Genomic DNA, 9,633 nt, shown 5'->3' with positions numbered 1-9,633 from the left:
TCTTTGATTGAAGCTTACATTGTTCCTTTACTGGAGGGGGGCGTTAACCAGCACCCTGTATGTGCACTTCTAAACTTTTTTATCCATAGCATTAGAGCTGTCTCAGTTATGTGAGAGCTGACCCGATTTGCATTTGAGAAGAAACAGATAAAAGACCATACAGGGCTTTGTTGATTTGACTGCACACTCAATACGTCTAAGAGTGAAGTAAAGTGTAACTGTAAAATAATTAGCCAAAGCTCTTTTACATTTTGTGCAGCATGGTTGTGATATCTATATTTTTCTTATTATTCTTTGGAGTCCTGTTCAGACCTAATTTGAATGTAATCTCATATTTCTGTGTGATGTGAAATGCAAGAGTTGGTCTTTAAACTATGATAGGCTGAACATCTCTGAGAATCTGCAGTTCCTTTACGATAAAGGACAGAGCGCAGGGGAAATGGGAAAACTTTACTACCAATCAAAGCTTGAATAAAAGTTGCAACATGGATTGTTGAGTCGCAATTATTCTGAGGATGCAACATCCCCGGAAACTATTTCATGTCCTCCAGTGAGGGTGATGGATGGTACCAAATCGGAACAAAGTAAGTGCAGGAGAGATAAAGGAAATAACTTTAGCTATTTATTGCATTCTAAAGGTTAATTTGTATTCTTTACAATATAGTTAACAATAACTTATTAGTATACGACTTAAATGTGACCTAATTTGTCTGTAGTGGTTATATTTGTGTGGCCTGGGGGTCTCTGGGAGTATTGCTTGCTAACCTTGTGACACATGCACCTTCCTTACTCCACAGCAATTGTAACACAATTGCCATTCTTTCCAGTCTGCCATCGCCGCTTGTTTCCACTTCATTGTCAGGACGATGGGTCAGAGCTGTGTTGCAGATTAACTCTGCAAACAAATAAGAAAAGGCAAGTGAGCAGGAGCCGGGGTCGGGGCAAATCGATAGGGTCAAACGAGGATGGAAAGCAACGAGAGCAGGAGAAAGTGAAACAGCAGGACGGAAGTGGAGAGAGCTGGAGGTAATCAAGTGAGCCATCAGCTGCATGTTAAACCCACAGGAACCATTTTCCCTCAAGGAAATGATTGTTCAGGAGCACAGCCAGGGCTCATCTCCTCTCACTGAAGCCTGCTTTAAGTGTGTCCCTCCCTCCCCCCCCCGGCCCTGCACGCCCAGACCTGAGGGGGAAGAGAAGACGCTCGGAAGTTGCGATTTATTCATTCAGCTGCTCTGGTGATTTTGCTGGTTTGTCTTAAGCTTGTTTAGTTACTGTAAAGACACACACAATCCCTAGATATTTGCTCAAGAGTCAGACTATGAGTTAGTGCCAAATTCAGTATTTGAGCCAAATTAAGTAAGATAGTTTTCTAAAGGACAAGCCAACCCTGAAATTCCAGTCCTTTCCTAAAAGGAAAAAAAAACACATTCTTCAGAAATAAAATTAAAAAGAGTTGGACTACACAGAGTTTGCTCGAAACTATCTTTAAAATTAAACCATACATTTTTTTTTTCAAGCTCCAAATATTTTCCTGTACGTATCTCACTTCTGTCTGCCATGTTACATCTTCACACAAACACTACAGTGACAAACAGAACACCAAGGAGGGTGTTGTCTCGGCAGAAGCCCAGAGCAGAGGCATAGATTCAATTGAGATGAAATTCTGTTTGTGGCCTTAAAAAAAACAAAAAAACAATGAGATGGGGCTTATTAAGTGAAAACGGGGGAAACAGTGAGAGTGGAAAAGCTCTTCCAATTCTATTAGGACCGGATCTGGGAGGGCTGGTGCAATAATGGCGCGGAAAGGCCGGGTCAGATTACGAGCGAGTGCTAAAGGGTTTAGCGGGTAGGAAGGCCCAGAGAGAGCAAAGGAGGCTGATGGAGTGGATAAACAAAAAAATTATGAAAGATGGTGGAAGGATAGAAGATGATGTGAATGGGAAATAGAGGGAGAAACAGAGGTAGTTAGAAAAGTTGACTGGTTCGAACTACAAAGTGGTGTTGGAAGTTTTGAATAGAGCCCAACTGATTTATCGGCCGATATTAGCTTATTCAGTGACTATCGGTATCAGCCAATTCTATTGATATTACTAGATTTTTCTGTTGTTTTTCCCAATATTGGTAAAAGCTTAGACAATGTTTTGTCTATGAAACAGTAATGTTAGCAACATGTTAACATTAGCTGTGTCTACCAAGGCTAATGGGTTGTTAGATATGCTGTTTTTCCTTTGAAATACGATCCGATATCGCTCGAAATTTTGACTTTTCATCATCTTTTAATCTGCTGATCAATCAGAAATCAGATAAATTAAAGTCATTTGTGAGACTACTTTTGCTTAGTTTATTTACAACCTTGAATAAAGCAGTTCAACATACCCTGACTGTGACTTCTGAACAAAATAGCTTCCATGTGAATACCAACAAATCTTTTTTTTTTTTTTAACTAACCTTCAGTGGATTGACTTCAAACCTTTCGACAGAGATTTTCCTTTTAACTGACATCCTTTGCATGTATGGCCTTCAATGATTAATATGAAGTATTTCCATTTGTGACATCCGAATGGGCAATATCTTAAAGAAAGAATGCATTGAAGTAGTTTGTACCCAAGGACATCACTGTTTAGTGTACTTGCAGAACTTCTGTTAACACTGAACACTTCCACTGGTGATGCAAGATGTTCGAACCCTTGGATTCTGACACAACATTGAAACGCCTTTTTTTATAGCGTGGCTTTATCTAAGACCTTTAGTGCCCTTTTAGTTTGGTTTTGAGTCAACAATAAGTGGTATAACGCCAAGACTTTGGCACAGGACAAGTTCAGTGAGAGCTAGGGAAATTGATATGTACAGCAAATAGGTCCAGAGAAAATGTCACCCAAGGTTAACGTAATTCAGTGAATTATATTTATTAAATATTCAAGCTATTGACAGACAGAGGCAACCTGTGCAGCTGCTTAGTAATCCAAGGAGACTGCAGACTCATTAAGCTGTACTATAAGGAGGACCTTGAAAGCACAAAATGGCTCCATCGATGGAGTGAATTAGCCACAACGATGCATCCCTGCAGAATGACTCCGGTTTCTCAATAGCATCCTGACGTCTGACTCGCTGGCTGGCTGTCTGCTCCCTGACAGTGGAAGTGTCTAAGAGCCACTCACTCAGTGCCCTTGCGTCTGCCGGGGCGCGACACACACTCATCGATAGGTAGAAAGATATTGTGTAACGGCTGGGAGTAAAATTGAACTGATTTAATCAAGGCGTTCGATACTCAACTAACCTTCTGCTAAATGACAATGTGATTGAGGACATTAAACGGCAATAACAGAGAGCCACTGAGTGAAGTTGAGCTCTAAGGCAGCTGTTTTCAAACTGAAATCTTCATCTCATAGGAGTTGAAAAGATGAAAAAACTATGCTTCTCCGTTGTTTTTGATTTGAGGAATGGACATATTTGCATTTGTATAGGTACAAAGGGCTCAGAATAATGATCATTGTGTGCATTGTTTGAGTCCTTTAAACGTCTTGTTCTTCACAGTTGTTGCGTTGGGAGTTGGTTGTTATTCCAAACGTTACAAATTCAATAGTCCTTCAGGAAAACAATCTTTTGAGTTTGACTGTTATCGCATTAAATGATAAATGTTTACCTTCAGAGATTTTCAAGGTTGTTGTTGTTGTTGTTTAGTTTCTGTTACAAGCAAAAGAAAAGTTTCTAAATGAGAACTATCTAAAGAATATTTCCAGTATGATTACATGTTCAACATCGCCCACCTGGGCTTTTATCCGTGTTGGGCGTCTAAACTTATCGTCTCTTAACAATATTGACCCCCCCCCCCCCCCACACACACTTTTTTCTATTTCACAACAACTTCCTCACTCGAAGGATGTTGTTTTGTGGGTGGTGGCTATTATAGGTTGTTTGGTGCCGACCCTTTGGGTTGTGTGGTCGCTCATACTTCTAGCTCTTATCCAAAGTGATTCCGACAGGCACATTAAAATGCAAATTCTTGCCCGTGCACTCCTTGCCATTTTGTCACTTCCTTTCTCCTTCTGTGGCATGTTGAGGGGGAAAGGAATTAAGAGTGTTGGCCCTGGGGTTGCATATTCAAATGGCCACCTGATTTCCCAATAGAGCAGCGCCAGCCAGGTTGCCATTTACATATTTCCCCTTCCCCATTTACAGCCCATCAACGCTGACTGACTCAACCAAGGCTATCTACCAAATCATCCAGAGAACGTCCGCCTCTGAAGAAACTGTAAACTTGACCCTGTTCCATTAACCACATCAGGCTTCTTAAAACAAGCCTCATCTAGGGTCGCCGGTGGCCTAGTGGTTAGCTTGTCTGTCCCATGTACGGAGGCTGTAATCAATGAAGTTGGCGACCAGGTTTTAAATCCGGCATGTGGCTCTTTTCCAGCATGTCATTCCCCACTCTCTCTCTCTCTCTCTCTCTCTCTCTGAATTTCGACTGTATCCACTGTCCTTCCTCTTTTATAAAGGCACTAAAAGCCCAAAAAGAAATCTAAAAAAAGAAAGAAAGGAAACAACAGTCATCTCCAAACTTCAGTGGGGCAAAAGGGCACAAAAAAGTCATCATTAGGATAATGCTGTGGGTAATGGCAGCTCATTACCATTACTGGGTGTGTGCTGTTGTTGGTAGAGGTCAACGCTTTTATGTATCGCTGGAGGGGTTACTGGGGTTTGACCGGCCAATTAGATATAATTAGTATATAATGCTGAATATGAGCACAATAGCATAGCATCGGTAATCAAGCCTTTAAATGAACCTGACTGCTTACTGGGGAAAAAGATGCCCATCAACTGACTGAACTTTAGTCTCCTTGAAAGTACAGAAGAGGCTGTTATTATTGCAAGCTGATATCTTTTCACCCAAGATTTCTTATTGGGTTGCAGACCTCTGCAGCGTCCCATGAGGATACGGTAAACATAGTAGTACAAAGATACATACGCTGGTGAACACAGTGATGCACTTTTTCCAGAAAGAAACAGCAAATACAAAATACACGAAGACCAAAGTAAAACTTTTTGCAGAAGCCACAAAATATAGTTATTACTTTCAGAAAATAGGGTGGATTTATATTGAAACAACTTTTCAAAGTCAAGGAGCATCTTACAAAACACATTCATTTCCAAGCCTTGAACCTGCTGTGAGGACCTCATACAACAACAACAACAACAACAACAACAACAACAACAACAACAACAACAACTCATATAAAATGTTACCCCACAGATTTAGCATCACATACCTGTAAAAATGTTGGAATCATGATGGACAGTTTATAAGAAAACAAAAGGAACCCAACTGCTGCAGCAGAACTAAATTACATATATTTTTACCCAGCCAAAAGAGGGAACCAATGAGGTTATGTTTTCAGTGATGTTGGTTAGAGCAGGATTTTTTCTTTTTAAACTCCTGGCCTGAGTTCTATGAAAACTTGGGTCAGCCATGTGCCAAGGACGAAGCATTTTTGGAGCAAGTCATAAAAGTGGAACTTAACCTTTTGCCTTTGTGAAGCTCTGCCGTACCCTTGTCGCCTTTCTGTTTTTAGTTCATGAACTCTTCTTTCTTGTCAGAACCAAAAATGAACTTGACCTCTGACTGTAGCGGTAGCCGGCAAACTGACCCTAGGTGGATAACATTTTTCACATGGAGCAAAAATGGATTTGGCATGAACACATTTCTAAGGAAGCCCAAGGGAATTCAGTTTTTTTCTTGGGACATTTAACTCTTAATGTGAACATTAGTTTGCAAACCATTATAGAAAATTAACAATTAACTGACGTGTGCCCGGCTCCCGAAACAATTTCTCACAGGCCAACTTACATGGCACAACTAGCAATTTAGATGTTTCTCACATCATTAGATTTCTTCAGAGATGCTCAATGCATAACTTCATTGAAAATGAATGTGTTTAAAATTTCAAGCATTTTTTTTTGCCATTGAGTCACTCCAAAAATCTTCTTACTCTTGATTCATACCAATGTGATTAGCCAGATTTAACCGACTGCCAATCAAACTGGCGCTAATCATAGACAAATGGATGGTCACTCGTAGCCGAAACTGAACACTTGTAGTTGGTTTCTCCCCAACACATCCTGATATCCTGATAAAGGATATATTAGCAAGTTGTGGTTAACCAATTCAATCGAACACAATGCTCCCATGGTTGACCTTGGGATGTCAATTTGTACTTAGCATTTGGAATTTACTCAGCATAACACTTCTTCCACCACTGAGCATGTAGCTGCATGTAAAACAGAAGCCTACCAGTATAAACGATAAGAAGTGTTCAGAAATAAATGTCTCCACAGCAAGCCTGTCTTCATTCTGTCTCCGTCAATGCCTGCCTTCGTCTCGTGCATGCTCAAGCTGAATGGCTAATTACCAGGATGAGGTGCACGGGGAGCAGTCGACCACAGCAGCCACCTGTCTGCTGGAGAACCTCCAAATGACAAACGCCCGCAGGGCTGTGCTGCCCAGGTTGAGTCTGTGTTTTCCACTCTGTCGCCTTGCACCGCACCTCAGCATGGCAGCATCAACCTGGGGAGCAACTGTTGTCTTTACTAATTTACCCAAAATAGCTGCCTGCCTCAGGCTCTACTATGCTGCCAGTGATGCTGAAGAGCATCTGTTTTGAACTGCAGGGGCCAAGCGTAATCACACTCTGTGGTGGCTTTTCCGCATTAGCCGGACTCCTGGCTAATAATACTGCATGTCTGGCTGCTCCTGACACGTCACACTTCCTGAAAAGACTCCAAGTTGCACACAGTGAATCAAAGGAAAAGAGCCAGAACGAGGAAAATCAATATTTACTCTCTGCTGCCTCGCCAAAAAACCTTTAACTTGTCACTGTGGCAGGGGTATTCATGGTCATTCATAAATAATTATCGGGTTAAAGTTCTGACCGACCGGAGGTCATCGATGAAGAATCATTTACAGCCCTGAATTAAACTTTAGAGTACATCCGCTCTAAATTGATTTAAAGTATTTTACAATTTATGGGCTTTGAGCTTATTTGGCAAGAGGATATTTGTGTGTGTGTGTGTGTGTGTGTGTGTGTGTGTGTGTGTGATATGTGACTTGCTGGCAAACCGAAGGAAATTTTGTTTTCATTCATTAATGAACACTGAAATTAAAAGGAGGCCACCAGTGCCCGTGTTGGCATTTTTGCTTCTTTGGACAACATTTCTGACACGTTATTCATAACCCTAGAATCTTTATGACCTAAACAAACATGAGGAAAAAATTAAATACATTTCTTTAAAGACCATTCCACATCAATAGGTCTGGGAATTGCAAGGTAAGTCACTGTGCAAAATGATCCATTGCAATACGCGATTTGTGGCCTGTGGTTCCTGATAAGTGACCCAGGATAATGGTAATATTCTGGGACAGAGGAATATCTTGCAAGACAATCATCACAACATCTGGTTCACTGAGGAATATAAAAAGAGCTATATTCATGTATTTAAATGTAATTACTTAAATTTACTGTCCGTTTAACCTCTCATCACAACTTCATCCTTCTTTTATTCAAGTTTTATTCTTGGGCCTTTTTCCCCTTTTATTGGATTGGACATCTGAAGGGAGACGGGAATTGTTGGGAGGAGAGAGTGGGGGATCACATGCAGCAAAGGACCGAGGTCGGATTCAAACCCACGGCAGCTGCGACGAGGCATACAGCCTCTGTACATGGGGTACGCGACATAACCGCTTGGCTATCTGGCGCCTCATCACCATTCACCCTTGAACTTCTTTTCACCACTGGTAGGAATTATTCTCCTGTCGTCTCCTTTTTCTTCTGATTTCATCTACTTCTTTTCATGTTGCCCTCATTGTTGTCATAAGCACCACTGTGAGGAATCAGGAAGGAATGCAGTGAGTCAAATTAGCAGGGAAATTTGTTTGGAACACCATCACCTTTCTTTCAAATCAAATGACTGATATTCTCCACCAGTGATATGAGAACTGTACCATAGATTACACACACGATCATCAGTATATTGATATTTGGTCCCATCCCCCTAAATATAGGGCGCTACATTACTCAGTTTGCTCATTGTAATGCTATTTTGTGGAGTTTCTTCAATTGGTTCATATCAATAAAATCTAAACAACAAATGGCATGAAATGCAACATAATGTCAATGTCAAACGTGGAATGTGAAGGATCAAACGATGGAAGCCAAACCCTTTGTGATTCAAAATAGTGTTCCAACTTTTCTCGTTTGTCTGTAATCGATTCAAACAGAATCATGTAAAAAAAAAACAACAATCTCCAGTGACCACATAAGCCTGCTACTGGCTAAGTGGTGGATGCTTTCAGAGTGTTTGGTCATTTGTTATAGTTTTGCTCAAGGATATACAGTTCCCCACTGTAACCTTTTACTAAAAAAAAAAAAAAAAAAAAAAAGCTATTTTGTGGAGGATATTTTGATGTTAATGTGTTTTGGTCAGGCAAGAGAAAATGAGTTTAAAATCTCTTGAAGGTACGACGATTCTGCCAGAGTACACTTTTATTGTTATGTTATGAAACCTAATTGTATAATGTGAGGCTGAAACATATCAGCAGTGGAACAAAATTACCCCACCATTATCTCTAAAGCGCACACGGATCATTTCAGTCTGGATGAGATGAGGGGAAAAACATCAGGACTTTGGAGAGAGATAAGTGTTTGAAGAGCCTTAATAAGTGTGAGAGTGTAAACATTCGCTCACATGTCCAATATGACTGTGATGGGCCGAGCCTTTGAGACTCTCACCTCCTTGGTCAATGCACACAGACACACACACACAAATACGATGCCTGAGAGTCCAGCTGAGAGGCCATCGCGGAGTCAGAGTGGAGGGATTTCAGAGGCAGGTTGATGGCAGAGAGGAGTGCTGCTTAATGCGGCATCTGTCGCACGGTAGAGTGTTCCAGCTGGAACGGAGGGCCGCGGGCCCCGGGGGCCTGGTGTAAAATATACTTCGGAGAAGGTCACTTTCCGCAGCTCTACTGAACCAGGCCGCCATCCAGACTGCTGCGAGTGCTGGCTCACAGTGCTGCGCCTCAAACACAAAAACAACATGTTAAGTCTCTGAGGTAATAATGGGCCCCAGGAAGCCAGAGGAATGATGCCACGAATAACAGAGAGATATTTATAAACCTGCAAAATCAAAGCAGAATGTAATGTACTGTGTGCACACCTCTATTGTTATAATCCAGTCATTAGCATGTAGCGCATTTTAAACCGGATTAAATGCACTCCAAATTGCATTTATTGGGCCAAAGTTGGCAGTTTGGGGACCAGTTACAGAAATTTCATGGTAAAACACAACAATGATTCAAATGTATTTGAATAATTCCAGACAACCTAACACATCTCAGAGTACACAAAGTTTAAAAAGAAATGTTTGGATGAAAGGCTGCCGTGGCGATTTGCTGCCTAGCCATTTCTTGGCTTTCAGTTTTTTATTTTTTTTATTTTTGGCGACCCATGTAGACCAAATGGATTGCTTTTTGCTGATCTTGTCCTTACATGAAAAAGTCATGTTTTTTGATCAAAATCCCACCTTTCTTTATTTTAAATGTCCATTGTGCAACATACAATTACTCTTTGTAGATGA

The sequence above is a fragment of the Labrus mixtus genome, chromosome 21 (genome assembly GCF_963584025.1).
Source record: "Labrus mixtus chromosome 21, fLabMix1.1, whole genome shotgun sequence".
Lineage (NCBI taxonomy): Eukaryota > Metazoa > Chordata > Actinopteri > Labriformes > Labridae > Labrus > Labrus mixtus.
This window is presented reverse-complemented; position numbering follows the sequence as displayed.